This window comes from Arvicanthis niloticus, chromosome 1 (genome assembly GCF_011762505.2).
Source record: "Arvicanthis niloticus isolate mArvNil1 chromosome 1, mArvNil1.pat.X, whole genome shotgun sequence".
Lineage (NCBI taxonomy): Eukaryota > Metazoa > Chordata > Mammalia > Rodentia > Muridae > Arvicanthis > Arvicanthis niloticus.
This window is the reverse complement of record NC_047658.1, coordinates 117516488-117533436: the sequence shown is the minus strand read 5'-3', so window position 1 is coordinate 117533436 and position 16949 is coordinate 117516488. Positions and strand designations below refer to the sequence as shown.

Below are 16949 nucleotides of genomic sequence, written 5' to 3'. Positions count from 1 at the left end.
ACAATCTTTTACTCTCTAATAATAAAATTAATTTTCCAAAAGCCAATTCTAGTACCTTTTCATCCGCAGCAGCCAACAAAATGTCATCCATATAATGAATGCACCTCATTTTTGGAAACTCTCTTCTCAATGGTTCAATGGCTTTTCCTACAAATAACTGACACATAGTTGGACTATTTGCCATCCCTTGGGGGCAGAACCACCCATTCATACCGCTGATCTGGTTCTTCATGATTACAGGATGGAACGGTAAAGGCAAAATGTTCACTATCTTGGGCACATAATGGAATAGAAAAAAAGTAATCCTTTATATCAATAACTATTATAGGCCAAGAAGAAGGCAATGCCGATAACAATGGCAATCCCCTTTGCACAGGGCCCATGATCTGCATTTGTTGATTAATAGCACACAGATCATGTAATAATCTCCACTTTCCAGACCTCTTTTTAATTACAAAAATAGGTGTATTCCAAGGTGATACTGATGGTTTAATATGCCCCAAAGAGAGTTGCTCTTGAACTAATTGTGTGGCAGCTTGTAACTTTTCAGAGGATAATGGCCACTGAGGAACCCACACTGGGTCCTCTGTCTTCCAGATTATGGGAATGCCTTCCTCAGTGGCCCCTAGGAAAAACCCAGGCCCTTTCTATCATTCCTTGGGACATTTTCTATTGGCTGTGTTCTCCCTTGCAGATGTTTTCCTAAGCCCTTAGAGGGATACCACCCCATGTCCTGCATCATCCTTTGAGAAGGCAAGGAATACCCTTCATTAATAAGGCGATAATTCATGTCTTTCAAAAGATCTCTTCCCCAAAGGCTGACAGGCAGTTCCAACACATAAGGCTGAAAACGGCCTCCATGTCCTTCGTGATCTCTCCAAGGGAGCTCTCTTGCACTCATGTCCGGGGTCTTGGCATAACCTAACCCTTGCAATGTTTGTGAGGATGATTGAACAGGCCAGCCTTTAGGCCAATCCTTTAAGGACACAATGCTTCGGTCTGCTCCAGTATCCAGCAATCCTAAGATTGCCTTGCCATTTACCTGAAGCTCCACTAAAGGCCGTTGATCCATATCGAGGCTAAGGAACACAGAATCTACTCCTGTGGATCCAAACCCTCGATTTCCTCTTTTTTGGTCTTTAGAAGGAAACATATCATGCAGGCTGGGCAAAATGAGAAGTTGTGCAATTCAGTCTTCTGGAGATATTGCCGAAACTCCCCTAGGGGAGGAGACTAAAATTTTCACCTCTCCTTCATAGTCAGGATCGATAACTCCTGGATGAATGACTAATCTTTTCAGGGCTGATGATGATCTACCAATTAATAATCCTACTGATCCCGAAGGAAGAGGCCCCTTAAAATCTGTAGGGATAAGCTGCACTCCCATTTGTGGTGTTAATACGACTCTGGCGGTGCAGTGGAGGTCCAACCCTGCAGAGCCCGCTGTGGCCCTCCTCGGGGTTTCATATTGGGCAAGTTGCTCTCTGGACTGCTCTGATCTTCCATGGCCCCATATATTCGAGGGCCCTGAGGCCTGGGACCCTGCATCCTGTTTTTTGAAACAGGATAAGTATTTATCTGTCCAAGAGGTTGTCCATTGATATCTTTCACTTGCATTCATTTGCCCAATGATTACCTTTCCTGCATCTAGGACATAGCCCAGGAGGACGTGTCATGGCCCCTTTTCCTTTATCAGGACACTGACGTTTCAAATGTCCTTGCCTACCACAGGAAAAGCAAGCTCTAGGAGCTTTGGTTTTGCTTTTAGAATGCTGCACTATCCCCTGTGCCACTGCAGCTGCTAAGCCAGTATTAGAGAGAGGACCGCCCAATTCCCTGCATGCCTTCATCCAGGCTGTCAAACCTTTAGACTTCCATGGAGTTATTGCTTGTCGGCACTCTCTAGTACACTGCTCAAATATGAGCTGTTGTATCAGGGGCATAGCGGTATCAGGATCCCCAAATATTCTGCCTGCAGCCTCCATCATTCTGGCTACAAAATCTGAGAAAGGCTCTGTAGACCCTTGGACAATCTTTGTCAGATTACCTGATACTTCCCCTTTATTTGGTAAGGCCTTCCATGCTTTCACTGCCATAGCATTTATCTGTGCATATACTTGTGGTGGATATGCTGTCTGATTGTTCAGCCATTGGCCCCACCCCATTAACATATCAAGGCTCCATGCAGCCTGACCTTGAGCTGCATTTTCTCGAGCCTGCTGTTGAGCAAATTCTGTATATAAGGACTTCCAATCAAGGTATTGTCCCATGGACAGGCAGGCCTTCACAAGAGACATCCAGTCTGTCGGTGTCATGGCTGAGTTAGTAAGCCTTTCTATCTGCGCCTGAGTAAAAGAGGCATTGACACCATATGTCTGCACAGATTCAGATAAATTTTTGAGAATCTTAAATTCTAGGGGCTCATAAGACCTCACATGATTAGCATCCTCAAAGACAGGGAAGGCGGCTGCTGCCTCCCGCCAGGTCTTGGGACAAAATGTACAGGATGACTTTGGAGCTGTCCAGCCCTGTGCACCTTCTTGTTCCGCATAAGGCGGCGCACTCGGTTCTATCCTGTCTGCCCTGTCCCACCCTGCTTCCACTTTTTTCTTGCTAGGTGGCTTCTTCTTCCTTTTGGCTATAATATCCTCCATCTTAGCTAGCAGCCCTTGTACTGCCTCTTCTAATTCTTCTATTTCATCCTCTGAGCTATCCTCTGACCCTGAGTTCAGGCTTGGGTATAGCCCTGGTAACTCTCCCTTTTCTCTCTCTTTTGACTGTCTTGAGTTGGTAGATCGAGTCTCTGACCGCATCTCTTTCACTTGCTCTAACACCTCCGTTGTTGCTTGAATGGCAGGAACACACTCCTCACTAGTCAAGCAGGTTCGAATAACCCTCCAGATCCCTCGCACCCCCGTCTTTCCCTTTTTGTCCTGTAGAGTACCCTCCTCCCATGCTCGGTCCAGATCCCTTCCTAACTTATCCCAGCAGGCTAATGACAGGTTTCCTGACACTGCAAACCACGGAGCCACCGCTTCCACCTCGCTAAGAAATTGAGCCAAAGCTCGATCTTTAAATTTCAAGCCCTTACTATCAAGAAGCTCATGAAGAGCTACCTTCACTGGGCAAGACGGCGAGGTCCCCATTTTAGTGGCTACGCTTGCGGCGCACCAAAACCACAGCTAAGAAAAGGATCCCTCTTGGACTTTCACTTTTATTCGCCTCCTTCCAAGGACCTTAACAAATGCCGCCTCCTTCCGAGGACCTTAACAAATGCCGCCTCCTTCCGAGGACCTTGTCTGTTGATGGGCCCCACTTACCGGCCACTTACCGATCGATCGCCCTGTCTGTCCCTGGTTCTGGAACTCCGGGAACTCACGCAGAGAAGCTCCCCGTACGGGCCACCAATTGTGCCGTGCCGACCACCCTGACCAGCAGGGAAGAAAGACTAGCACACCAGTTCCTTCCAGAGACAGTTTTACTCAGGAATTGCCTTTCAGTTACAAGATCAAGGGGTGTGCCCCCGTGCCTCCCGTGAGTGCAGCTTAAGTAGCCTCCAGTGGACTGCCCATCAGCCCATACTACGTTTTGCTCCACCATAGGTTCACACTCATGACGAGAGATCAGGCTACCGGCAAAGTGCAACCTCCTCACCAAATAAGGACTTCTTCCCCCAAGAGGGCTAAGGCAGTAGGCACCATCTTTAGGGCGCAGCAGAAGCTTTCCACAAGTGACCCTAAAACTTCCACCAGAAAACTCCTAAACCTGATAAACAACTTTAGCAACGTGGCTGGATATAAAATCAACTCAAACAAATTAGTAGCCTTCCTCTACTCAAAGGATAAACATGCTGAGAAAGAAATTAAGGAAATGACACCCTTCATCATAGTCATAAATAATATAAAATACCCTGGTTGGACTCCAACCAAGAGAGTAAAAGATCTGTTTGACAAGAACTTCAAGTCTCTGACGACAGAATTAGAAGAAGATCTCTGTAGATGGAAAGATCTCTGATAATCATGGATTGGCATAATTAATATAGTAAAAATGGCCATCTTGTAAAAGCAATCTACAGATTCAATGCAAAATTGAAATCAAAATTCCAACTCAGTTTTTCATATAGTTAGAAAGAGCAATTTTCAAATTCATTTTGAACAACAAATAATCCAGGGTAGCTAAAATTATTCTCAACAATAAAAGGACTTCTGGGGGAATCACCATTTCTGACCTCAAGCTGTATTACAGAGCAATAGTGATAAAAACTGCATGGTATTGGTACAGAGACAGGCAGGAAAATCAATGGAATAGAATTGAAGATCCAGAAATGAACCTACACACCTATGATCACTTGCTCTTTGACAAAGGAACTAAAACAATACAGTGGGGAAAAGATGGTGTTTTCAACAAATGGTGTTGGTTCAACTGGAGGTCAGCATGTAGAAGAATGCAAATTGATCCATTCTTATCTCCTTGTTCAAGCAGATCAAGGACCTTGGGATAAAAACAGATACACTGAAACTGATAGAAGGGAAAGTGGGGAAGAGCCTCAAACACATGGGCACAGGGGAAATTTTCCTGAAGAGAACACCAATGGCTTATGCTCTAAGATCAACAATAGAAAAATAGAACCTCATAAAAATGCAAAGCTTCTATAAGGCAAAGGACACTATCAATAAGACAAAATGGCAACCTACAGATTGGAAAAAAGATCTTTACCAATCCTAATCTGACAGAGGGCTAATGTTCAATATATTCAGAGAACTTAAGAAGTTAGACTTCAAAAAAACAAATAATCCTATTTTTAAAATGGGGTAGAGAGCTAAACAGAGAATTCTCAACTGAGGAATATCAAATGGCCAAAATCATCTAAAGAAATGTTCAATGTCCGTAGTCATCAGGGAAATGCAAATGTAACCAGCCCTGAGATTCTACCTCACAGCAGTCAGAATGGCTAAGATCCAAAACCCAGATGACAGCGGATCCTGGTGAGGATATGGAGAAAGAGGAACACTCCTCCATTGTTGTGAGATTGCAAACTGGGACAACCATTCTTAAAATCAGTCTGGCAGTTCCTCAAAAAATTGGACACAGTATTACCTGAGGACCCAGCTATGCCACTCCTGGGCATATACTCCAAGGATACTCCAACATATAACTAAGACTCATGCTCCACTATGTTCATAGCAGCCTTATTTATAATAGCCAGAAGCTGGAAAGAACCCAGGTGTCTTCCAACAGAGGAATGGATACAGAAAATGTGGTACATATACACAATGGAGTATTACTCAGCTATTAAAAACAATAAATTCGTGAAATTCTTAGGCAAGTGAATGGAACCAGAAAATATCATCCTGAGTGAAGTAACTCAGTCACAGAAGAACAAACATCATATTCACTTACTAATAGTGGATAACAGCCCAAAAGCTTGGAATACCCATAATTCAATTCACAGACCACATGAAGTTCAAGAAGAAGGAAGACCAAAGTGTGGGGTCTTCGGTCTTTCTTAGAAATGGGAACAAAATACTCATGGGAGCAAATATGGAGACAAAGTGTGGTGGAGATACTGAGGAAAAGGCCGTTCAGAGACTGCCCTACCAGTGGATCCATCCCATATACAGTCACCAAACCCAGACTATATTATGAAAGCCAAGAAGTACATACTGACCAGAGCCTGATAAAAAGAAAACCTGGAAGTGCAGAAATGTGTAAACAAAATAATTTATGGAGGCAGGTTAAGAGTAGAAAATGTATTGGTAAGTTCATTTTGCTTTACACTGTCAGAAAGTCACAAATGAAGTTGACATGACATTCTCTTGGGAATACATGGATGAGGGGAAGCACAGGACATCAATGATAAATTGGTTCAGGAATGCACTGCTTGAGTTCTTTGTATATATTGGATATTAGCCCTCTATTGAATGTAGGATTGGTAAAGATCTTTTCCCAATCTGTTGGTTGCCCCTTTGTCCTATTGACAGTGTCCTTTGCCTTACAGAAGCTTTGCAATTTTATAAGGTCCCATTTGTCAATTTTTGATCTTAGAGCATAAGTCATTAAACTCCAGACAACCAAATAACCCTATTAAAAATGGAGTACAGACTTAAACAAAGGATTCTCAACTGAGGAAACTTGAATGAACAAAAAACACCTAAAGAAATGTTCAATATACTTAGTCACCAGGAAAATAGAAATCAAAACCACCAGCCTGGGAGCACATAGGAAGGTACCTATGGCTCCAGCTGTATATGTAGGGGAGGATGGCATTGTAGGGCATAGGTGGAAGAGGAAACCCTTGGCTCCATGAAGGCTGGAGGCTGAGTGTGGGGAAATCGTGGGTGGGGAGGTAGGAGGGGAGGTGGGGACATATCCTCATAGAAGCAAGAGGAGGAGGATGGTATAGGGGGTTCCTGTGTGGGGATGAATGAGGAAAGGGAATTACATCTGAAATGTAAATAAAACATCCAATAAAAAAGAAGAAAAAAGTTTAACAAGAGGGAAAGTTCAAGTGAAGGTGTTTCAATTACACTTAGAATGGGAAAGAAAATAATCACAGGAGGCAGAGGGAGTGAGGAATTTCAGTAGGAGAGTATGAGCGGGAGGGAAAAAGGGGAACAGGATCAGGTATAGCAGGAACAGAAGAGAAGCCCAGAGTTCTAAGAGAATTAAAGAAAATATGCAGCATCTGGAGGTTTGATGTGGAAGATAACCTCTAAAAAGTCCCAGAGACCTGCAATATGAGAGACTCCCAGGACTCAGTGGGGTTACTTTAGTGCGCATATTTGTTTAAGAATTTTACCTGAACTTCTCCCCCATCTGCTCACTTACCCATAGTACTTTGTGTGTGTGTGTGTGTGTGTGTGTGTGTGTGTGTGTGTGTGTGTGTTTAACTCAAAATCATTTTATGGAGTGTAAATATTCTTGGAGATATAGCCTTCCACTGGAGCATGGTTGAGTTACTTTTCAGAAGCTATACTTGTAGAGGAAATTGACACTTCTTTCAGTAACCAAGCATTTCCAATAGGTCCTCTGGCTTCAAGATGGGTTGAGTTGTGTATGCCTCCCAATTACTATTTTATATGTGCAGTTGCCCTGCTTTGTTCAGAAAACACCCTTTAGTCATCTACTGCCTCTGGCTGTTACACTTAATACATTTACATACTGAAAAGGGTACACTTCTGTAGGGCATGTAGGACCATTCTACCTGACAAGCATAAGAACTGGTAAAGTTGAGTGAGATTAAATCCTAGGAATCTGAGAGATATGAGAATGGCAGTTTCTGGTCTCTGTACCTGTTCTGGAACAAGTAACCACACACCCAACCAAGAGGACAGTGGGTACTCAGTCACATAGAATAGCTCCTGGCATTCTTCTCCATATTAACATGTTGGCTTAACAATTTCAAATCCTAATTTTAATAAGGGATCTTAAATTATTTAACCTCTCTTCTGGCCCACCACCTACCAGAGGTAGTGGAAAAGAAAGGTTATTAGGATACAGGGAAAGTAAACCTGTTTAGAAAAAGTTTTTTGGAACAAATCCAGTCTGCATTGTCAGCATGCCAGCAGACCAGTTCAGTAGTGTCAGGATAGCAAACATGAATCAGCAGTGGTGGTATTACACAGCAGAAATCCCTAGGCCTCCACTGAATTGGAATGAGTCAGTGGGAGTAAAAAAGACAAGCAGGGATACCAGGAGAAGCTTTCTGCTATGCCTCCCTGAACAAGGTGAAGATCAGTGGAGTTGAAGACTCAAGACCAACAAAGCCTTGCAAAGCTAGCTATCAAGCCTCCCAACATTGTCGAGTCCTATTTATGCTCCCTCCAAACATTACATGTGTTCTACTCATCTTGCCTCAGCAAACATCATTTGACATGACTTTACAAAGAAACCAGAAGTTGCCGCTTCACTAATGAGGTATCTAGGTAGCCTTGAGCCTTCAGCCAATCATCTTCCTTCCTGGGTTTTCTCTCCCTCTTCCCTCAAGGGTTCACCCCTAATAATGTCCATGTCCCACATCCATTCTCTGTCCCCTTCCCCCAGCCTTGAGCAGGCCAAAACAGCTGTTTACCACAATAAACCAAACAACAATAAGACCTAGGAGGTGTTGCTGGCCTTGGAGACCTACAGTCTGCCACAGGAGTTGAGATGAATAGACTGCCTGCTGAGCTTTCCTGAAACACCTCCAGCCTGCGATTAAGGATGCACACCCCTCACCCATGCTGCTGGGATGAAGTGAAGAAGAGACTCTTCTTGTAAGGTTGGGGTTTTCCCCTTTTTATTTGAAAGGCAAACAATAAACATCTCAAGCCTTGATCAGAGAACTTTGTCCTGGCTTCAACTCTTCACACCCTCCTGTCCCTTCTCCATTCCCAGCCTCTCTTTCAGGTGAACCTTGTTGACTGTGGCTTCTTGCAGCTACAGAATGGCACCAAATCTGGGGCCTGAGTACAAGAGACCAGCTGAGGAACATTGTCTTTGGTAGAGCTCTATGGGAAACGGAAGAAGAAGGAGAGTATCCTTCACACTTGGTAAGTAGCGAACAATTTCGATACTAGTGCTAGTTATGGTTATTTTTTGAGGGCCGTGTTTGCAGGAAGTGTGTTTATCAGAGATATGGTCTAGGTGGAATAAGTGTTAGCCCGGCACCGATTTTACCTAAGAGCTGACAACGAATTACAGGTCAGGAGAATTCCAAAGGGGCATTTGCCTGCAGCCTGCAAGAGCTGCTCCAGGTGGGAGGAGCAGGGTTTTCAAATAGTATGTTAGAAAAATTCTTGGCAGAAATAAATTCATACTGCCCATGGTTCCCACAAGAAGGAACTTTGAATAAGAAAATCTGGGAAACAGTTGGAGAAGTTTTAAGAACCACCAAGGCAGATCCTAACACCCTCTGTCTTTGGGAGCTCGTAAAAGATCTTATTGATAATAAAATAGATAAAGAGACCTTGGAGGCATTAGCCACTGCCTAGGCACAGCTTGAAGGGTTCCAAGAATGCCTATCAGAGAGTGCTTTTACAAGAAGGGGCACTCTCAACTCTAAATCAGAGAACTGTAGACCTAGTACATCTTTTACAGCTCAGATAAAAGAAATTGGAGATTCTGATGATGAATCAGATCTAGAGGGAGGAGCTTATTTAAAAGAAAGGGCTTCCAAATACCACGAGGATTGCCCCCCCTATGCACCTTCCGCTCCACCTGTGGTCCTTGATGCAGCAGAAGCTGCCCAGATGGGCATGAAGGTATATAAGTTAGAGATAGAAATTAAGCTGCAGAAATTGACTAACGGGCTACAGGAGTTAAAGTGTCTGTCAGGTGTGAAAAAGAGTGATGATTCTGAGATGCGTCAATCACCATTAAAAAGAGCTGTATATCAGGCCTGCAGGGATGGGCAAGATACATCTGACATGTTAGCTTTTCCTGTGGTTGATGTAATTGACCAGCAGAACAGAAGAACTAGACAATAACAGGCATTGGAGTTTAAAGTGATAAAAAGAATTGAAAATTGCAGTGTCACAATACGGGCCTACGGCTTCCTTTACACAAGCTTTATTGGATACTGTGGTAGAATCAAATTTAACACTCTAAGATTGGAAAACTTTATGTAAGGCTATTTTGTCAGGAGGAGATTACTTGCTTTGGAGCTCAGAATGGCATTGAAGACCCCCATACTCAGGAGACCCTTCCTCAAGCCTGCAGATCGCGACCACCCAAAAATCACAAGAAACCATACCTGGATGCAATCAGCAGAGGTTTATTAGGGGAGGAGCCGGCGGTCAAAAACGACAAGCTCTTTAGCTCCAAGAGCAGGGTTTTTGGCCCTGAGTGATGGGTACTGGGGTCTTTTAAAGAGCAAAACCACAAACCAGGGGAGTGGGGAGGGGGTAAGAGGTTGCCAAGGATATATAACATGAGAATAGTGATACATTCCAAAGAAACCCACCCTAAAAGGTTAATAGCCATGGAAATTACCCAGTACAATCATTTTCTCAAAAATGTGGTTTCACCAAGTCACTGCCCTACCTTGTCATTTATCAACTATTTATTCTCACTAGCTCCAGCTGTAAAGCCACAGTCCTGTCATTGTGTTTTTACCACCTGTATGACTTTCACTCCTTACAGCCAGTTCCTGGAACTGGCCTGGCTTGTTTCAGAGAAAATTTTCCATGTCCCTAAAAGAACTTGAAAGGCATCTATATATGTATATATTCTATAAAAATGATTTTTATAATTTTTCATTCTTCAATTCCCCATTTCCTCTAATGACAGTTTTTAATCATAAAAACTTAGATTTTAGTATCATCATAATCGTCATTTTCTTGACCTAAAGTCCAATATTGATGTTGCAGTACTAAAAGTTGAACAGCACTTATTCTCTCTCTAACAAAAGTTACTAATCTATTTAAAATGCAAGGGCCTATGGTTAAAAGCAAAAGTAAAATCACAAGAGGTCCAGCAAGGGAGGATAACAGGGTTCTCAACAAAGGGGACTTATTGAACCAACTTTCAAACCAGTTCAGCTGTTCCTCTCTATCTTTCTGTCTCTGGTCTAACCTTAACATTCTTCTCTTAGAGCAACACACTTCTTTAAGAAACAGCAAGTCTAGTCCTCTTAGCAGCACCTGTCTCTATAGCCATTCTTAGTCTCAATGTAACAGCTAGGGTCAAGGAAAACAGGCTCTCTGCAAAAGCGTCTAGGGTGTATCTCAAACTCAGTTCAAGAGTACCTGCGGGAACTAGCTGGAGAAGTACACAATAATCTTTGACTGCAAGCTCACCATTTATCAATCTTAGGAACTAAGTATCTGTTAGCAGGGCTTTTTGGGCCCTATTCTATTGACTAGGGGTTTCAAAACATTTTTTTTTTTAAAACTACTTTCAAAGTTGTCTTCTGACTTTTACACATTTTGTGGCACATAGCTGTCTACATACACATAAAATCACATATATAATAAAAAGAAATTGCAAAAAAGGAACAAATCTGTATAACTCTAGATTCACATTTCAACTTCAATCTTGTAATCACAAGCTGTCATTTAACCTTGGGTGTATACACACTAAGTCCCACCCTCCAAGGCAGCATTTTCCCTGTGCCTCTGGGGTGGTCTCAGGAGTCAAAGCCTGCTGCTCTTTAGCCTTGTAGAATAGCAGAAGACCTTGAGCTAAAGAGTAGGGGGTTGTTCAGGCATCTGGATCTTCTCCAATTGGCATCAGTCACAGGTGGTGATGGTGAACTTCAAGGAGTTCGGATGGTCCACAGCACCAGGAACAGTCTTTTAGTAGCCTGAAAAATCATTTCTCACACAAAATGGACATTCTGGGTATGGAACAAAGACAAGGGAACACTCTAGCCAGCGCCAGTTCCGGAGGGCAATTAGTTTTAGGGTTCTGTATATTCTCTCTACCTGTCCTGAGCTTTGGAGACAATATAAACAGTGGATCTTCAATTCCTGACTTACCTTAAAACTGCTCTCTGATCTAATTACCTAGGACACTTGAAACCTCGGGAAGGTCCCTATTCTAGGCTGTTTTCTCCTAGGTATTTCTTATTTACTCTAAATCTTAGTATTTCTCTGGCTCAAAACCTAAGGTCCCTTATACGCTTTAAGTCTCTTGGCTGCTTGGTTGCACTCATATCTTAAGAGTCCATCTGTGTATTTAGCCTGGTAAATCCTTTGCTTTCTGGGGAGTATAGTTCTCCCTTCTTGTGTGCGCCATTGTCTATTTTAGGCCCCAAACCTGGGAGGGCTCCTGTATCAAGCCACTTGATCTGTCCGGTTATTGCTTCAGGCTAGAGTCTCCTCCCTTGGTGTCCTGGGCAACAAATATTTACAGCTTCTGGTTTCATCAGGGTTTTCCTCTCTTGGCATATAGCCTTGCGGGCATGGGCTGTGGCAAAAGCATACCTGCTTGTTGACCCCAGGTTCCAAGGTTGCTCTCTGCACCGATGATCTCAGGGGTGGGGGAGTCAGTCCAGATGACATTTGTGTTCACCACAGTAGCGCTGGCTTGTCTCTGACCAGCATGGAGAAAACTGCTCCCGTCTGTAAAGCAGGTTACCTCAGCTCCTGGCTGAAGTCAGTCTTCTATCCGTTGAATTCTTGTCAGCTAGTTGCAGCCCAGGAAGTGTTGTATCTGGATGTCCATCCTAGGGGGTATCCCCTCAACCAGACAGGGGATAGGAGCAGCCTAGGATGACCATAAATGAATGGGATACCCAGCCCATCTCTTAGTCCACCATTTTCGGGTAGTTCATGAATACATTTTGACCCATTGGCCTGGAGGAAGCCCCTGTGTCTATCAAAAGTTGAGTGGCCCCATCTATCTCAATAGCCGTCTTCACACAGAGCTGTTATCTTCGCCACTTGGGGTGTTTTTCGAGGCCTGGGATTTTCTGGCCCTGGCTTCTATTTGTTAGGGCCCTCTTGGACCCTGAAGCTGGCTCCTTTACTTGCAATGCGCACACTGGTCTTTTTCAAAGAGTTTTATCTCTCTTTGATTGGAGTCCCTTTTTTCTGCTTTCTGTAAATTCTTTCCTGTCACCTTTCTCTTTCTTCACCTCTCTCTAGTCTCCTCTATTCCTCTCTATTCCTCTGGACTCACAGCAACTTATCTCTATTCTTTTCTTCTAGACTTACACTAAACCTTCTCTATTCCTCTTATCTATTCCTTTCTTTTAAATCTTCTCTCACTTGCTATTACCATCAATAATTTTAATATGTAGTATACTTCCTAAATCTTTCAATGACTTATCTTGTAGTCTCTAGCCTCTGGAGCCTTGTCTACACTGACAGAATGTCTCTATGAGCTAGTCTAGAAAGGCTGTGGGTAACTTATCTGATCTCTGCTTAACCTCATGTGTCCTGATCAAAATTAGTGGGGTCTCATGTAACCCTCTCTCTCAAGATCTGTCAGCGGGATCTGGCGTGGGCCTTTGGGTGTCCCTTACCTTCTGTCACATGAAGGTCTCAGTCACATCTGGTCCGAATTGACCCACTGCTGACCATGGCCTAATCAATTGATGGGGTCCCCATGTCTGAGGCTTCACTCCTGAAGACCAGAACCTACAAGGGTCTTGTGGAGAAAAGGCTTTTACCTTATTTATTGCTTTGAACTCTGTGTAGACTGATGCATTTGTGAGGCTGCATGACTGCTGTTCACATCACACTAGAGACCATAACCTAATTCAGTCTGCAAACAGTACCTTGTCCACAGGTGTAATGTAAGCTCACCTCTGAAGCTCTAAGAAAGAAACCAAATCAGAATGAATAGCCTTATCTGTAGCATTTCACAGCAAGGACTATTAAGATGTTGAAGGTTCACACAGTATTAACAATTTTTAAAAGGCAACTTGGGTAACATTTGACACATATTTGAATTTAACTTTTAACAAAATAGAAACTTTGGTCATAGTTCTATAAAAACCTTTTAAAGAGTTATTTCTGATTAGAATATTATTTTAGAAGTGATATATAACAAGAACAATAAAGTAAACATTTTTATGTCTAACATAAGAGCACAAGTCTTCACCACTTCTTCAATTTTATCTTGTCAGAACGCTCATCTTTGAACCAAATCTTAATGAAAATATCATATAAATAATGAAATTGACTCAAACAGTAATGGCTAGAAAATTTATCAAAACTGAAGGATATATATATATATATATATATATATATATATATATATATATATATATTTTCTGACTCAGGGCAGCCTATAACTTTTAAGCTGTAATTTTAGAAAAAAGCACTCCTTTACTTATTAAACTGGGAAAAATCATTATCAACTTCCTTATTACAGAAGCTAAAAAACTGCTGGCCCCCTTTTTTTCTGCTTTCTGCTGGTGCCCTTCTCCTAGCCACAGAGCAGGGCGAATTATCAGTTTTTCTTGTGTAAATCAAGACTGCCTCACAAGTAAGTTTTAAACTAAATTAAGTAAGCAGTTTTAACCAGTTCTTGTCTCTCTCTTTTTTTTTTTTAATAATTAACTCTCAGGTGAACAATCCTGCTGCTGCTGTTTGCCTAGCTGTCCTGGCTCCACTGCCAGGTTTTTTCTTTTTTTTTTTTTTTTTTTATCACCTGGGTTCTCATCTATCTTCATAGGGGGCAGGTGGAAAACCGCCGTTTTGTTGCACTAGTGACCTCAAGGTACCCAGTACAGCCAGGAATACCAAGCTAGGTAGCTGTTGCACACTGTTGCTGTGCTGGGGAACTACGAGTTGTCGCCCGCCAAGTGCGGGCTGGGTGAGGGCACCCTCCATGTGCTCTTACCTGAAGCATACCCTACATGCAGTAGGCGGGCTGTAGGAACACGAACCGCAGCTGCCCCTTATTAAAGGACCTGCCCCCCTTTCTGCAGCTGTATTCTTGTACCGGCGGCTTCATTCCTCTCTCTGCCGGCAATCATGTTACCTATTTTTAACTCAAGATGTTTAACACAGTAGATTAACAGCTAACACACAGATGATTTGCCAAGAAAAGACACACACATATAAAAAACAACACAAATAGCTCACCCCTCTCACGGGTGGTACATAAAACACAGATAGCTCACCCCTGCCACAGGTGGCACAAATAACACTTAACCACATTTGGTCACGACCCCAGATGGAGAAGGATTCCACGTCTTCTCCCCAAGTAGGAGCGCTCAGGCTCTTGACGGTCAGCTCCCCTGACCTTCTGGAAGGTCTCTCGCCTTCCCCCTGAAATCCAACGGTCAGATCCCCTGACCTTCTGGAAGGCCTCTCGCCTTCCCCCTGAAATCCAACAGTCAGATCTCCTGACCTTCTGGAAGGCCTCTCGCCTTCCAAGTAAGACTCCAATAACCAGACAACGCGGTCAGTCTTCACAGATTCAGATTTAACAAATTCAGACAACTTGGTCAGCCTATGCTGGACCAAGTCTACCAGATTTCTAACATGCCAGCAATGAACAACCCAAAAATAGACACACTGCCATGAGAGCATAACAACCACGGTGGCCATTTCTGACCTTTTCTCTCTAGTTTCATTGTTAACACACAAAAAGACTAACAAAAAAAAACGGTCTCAATTGCCAGTGCCAGCCAAGAGGGATTCCACGTCCTCCCCAGCACCTAGATGAACCCCCAAACATCTCTGGGGGTGCAGCAGCTAGGGACTCTCCAGCACGTCTGCTAATCACTCATTTGTCTCCTCTCAAAATGAGTGGTTTACTGCCCCTCACGAGACAGAAACAGCTGCCAGTCCAAACCGAAGTGCACTTTTCAGAAACCAAATAATCCAGACAGACGGGCACAAACAACTTAGAAACCAAATAACTTAAACAAACCTAGACAAAACAGCACACGATTTAGGCAACCCTAGCACATGAGAAATCAGATGATTTAGACAAAAGGTCACACAACAACCAGACAGAAAAAAACGCGGTGTCCCTTTACCTCCCAGCTTGGTTCTTGGATTAAGGTGGTCGCATATCCCGGACGAGTCCCCAAATGAAGACCCCATACTCGGGAGACCCTTCCTCAAGCCTCCAGATCGTGACCACCCAAAAATCACAAGAAACCATACCTGGATGCAATCAGCAGAGGTTTATTAGGGGAGAAGCCGGCGGTCAAAAACGACAAGCTCTTTAGCTCCAAGAGCAGGGTTTTTGGCCCTGAGTGATGGGTACCGGGGTCTTTTAAAGAGCAAAACCACAAACCAGGGGAGTGGGGAGGGGGTAAGAGGTTGCCAAGGATATATAACATGAGAATAGTGATACATTCCAAAGAAACCCACCCTAAAAGGTTAATAGCCATGGAAATTACCCAGTACAATCATTTTCTCAAAAATGTGGTTTCACCAAGTCACTGCCCTACTTTGTCATTTATCAACTATTTATTCTCACTAGCTCCAGCTGTAAAGCCACAGTCCTGTCATTGTGTTTTTACCACCTGAATGACTTTCACTCCTTACAGCCAGTTCCTGGAACTGGCCTGGCTTGTTTCAGAGAAAATTTTCCATGTCCCTAAAAGAACTTGAAAGGCATCTATATATGTATATATTCTATAAAAATGATTTTTATAATTTTTCATTCTTCAGCATGATACTAGTAAGAAAACCGCCATGATGAATGCTCAGGCAGGTAATGCAGATTGGGATCTTAACATGCTTCTAGGAGAAGGTCAATATGAAGGTAATGCTAATCAGGTTGAGCTGCCCACAGGCGTGTATGCACAAATTGCAATGGCTGTCCTCTGTGGTTGGAATCAACTACCTACTAGAGGGGATCTTAGTGGGAATTTATCCAATATTAAACAGGGTCCTGATAAATTATTTCAGGAATTCATTGACAGGCTGCTAGAATTTTTGGAGATCCTCAGTCAGGAATTCCTTTTGTTACACAGTTGGATTATGAAAATGCTAACGCAGCTTGCCACCCAGCTATCAGGCCTTACAAATCAAAGACAGATTTACATGGATACATCCCCATCCATCCTTGTGCTAAAATTGGGCCCTCATACAATCAGGGTCTGGCCATGGCTGCTGCTTTTCAAGGGACCACTATACAAGCAAGATAAAAGATGTTTTAAATGTGGAGATTCACACCATTTTAAAAATGACTGTCCCAAAAAAAAAAAAAAAAAAGGGCATGAACAAACTATCAGGTCATATGTCAGAAACTTGTCCGAGGTACAAGAAGGGTAATCATTGGGTTAAGGAGTGCACATGTAAAACATAATCAGGGCTGTCCCTTGTCAGGAAATGAGTTTCAGGGCCAGCCCTAGGCCCCCAAGAATCTATAGCCAACAGCTTATGGGGGCATGAAGCTGTTGCCAAGCCAGGGAAAACTACTTCAGAACTTATTAGAACAACCCCAGGAAGTGCAGGACTGGCCCTCAGTTCCACTACTTATGTGGTACTGACGCCAGAAATGGGAGTTCAGATGCTGCCCATAGGAGTTTTTGGGCCCTTGCCTCCAGGAAC

The 16949-nt window shown here is 43.2% G+C and overlaps 1 pseudogene; it reads left to right on the top strand.

Moving 5' to 3' along the window:
* Positions 1-3244: 3244 nt before the first annotated feature.
* LOC117722291 (endogenous retrovirus group K member 5 Gag polyprotein-like) lies at positions 3245-16543 on the top strand (annotated as a pseudogene).
* The last annotated feature ends 406 nt before the right edge of the window (positions 16544-16949 follow it).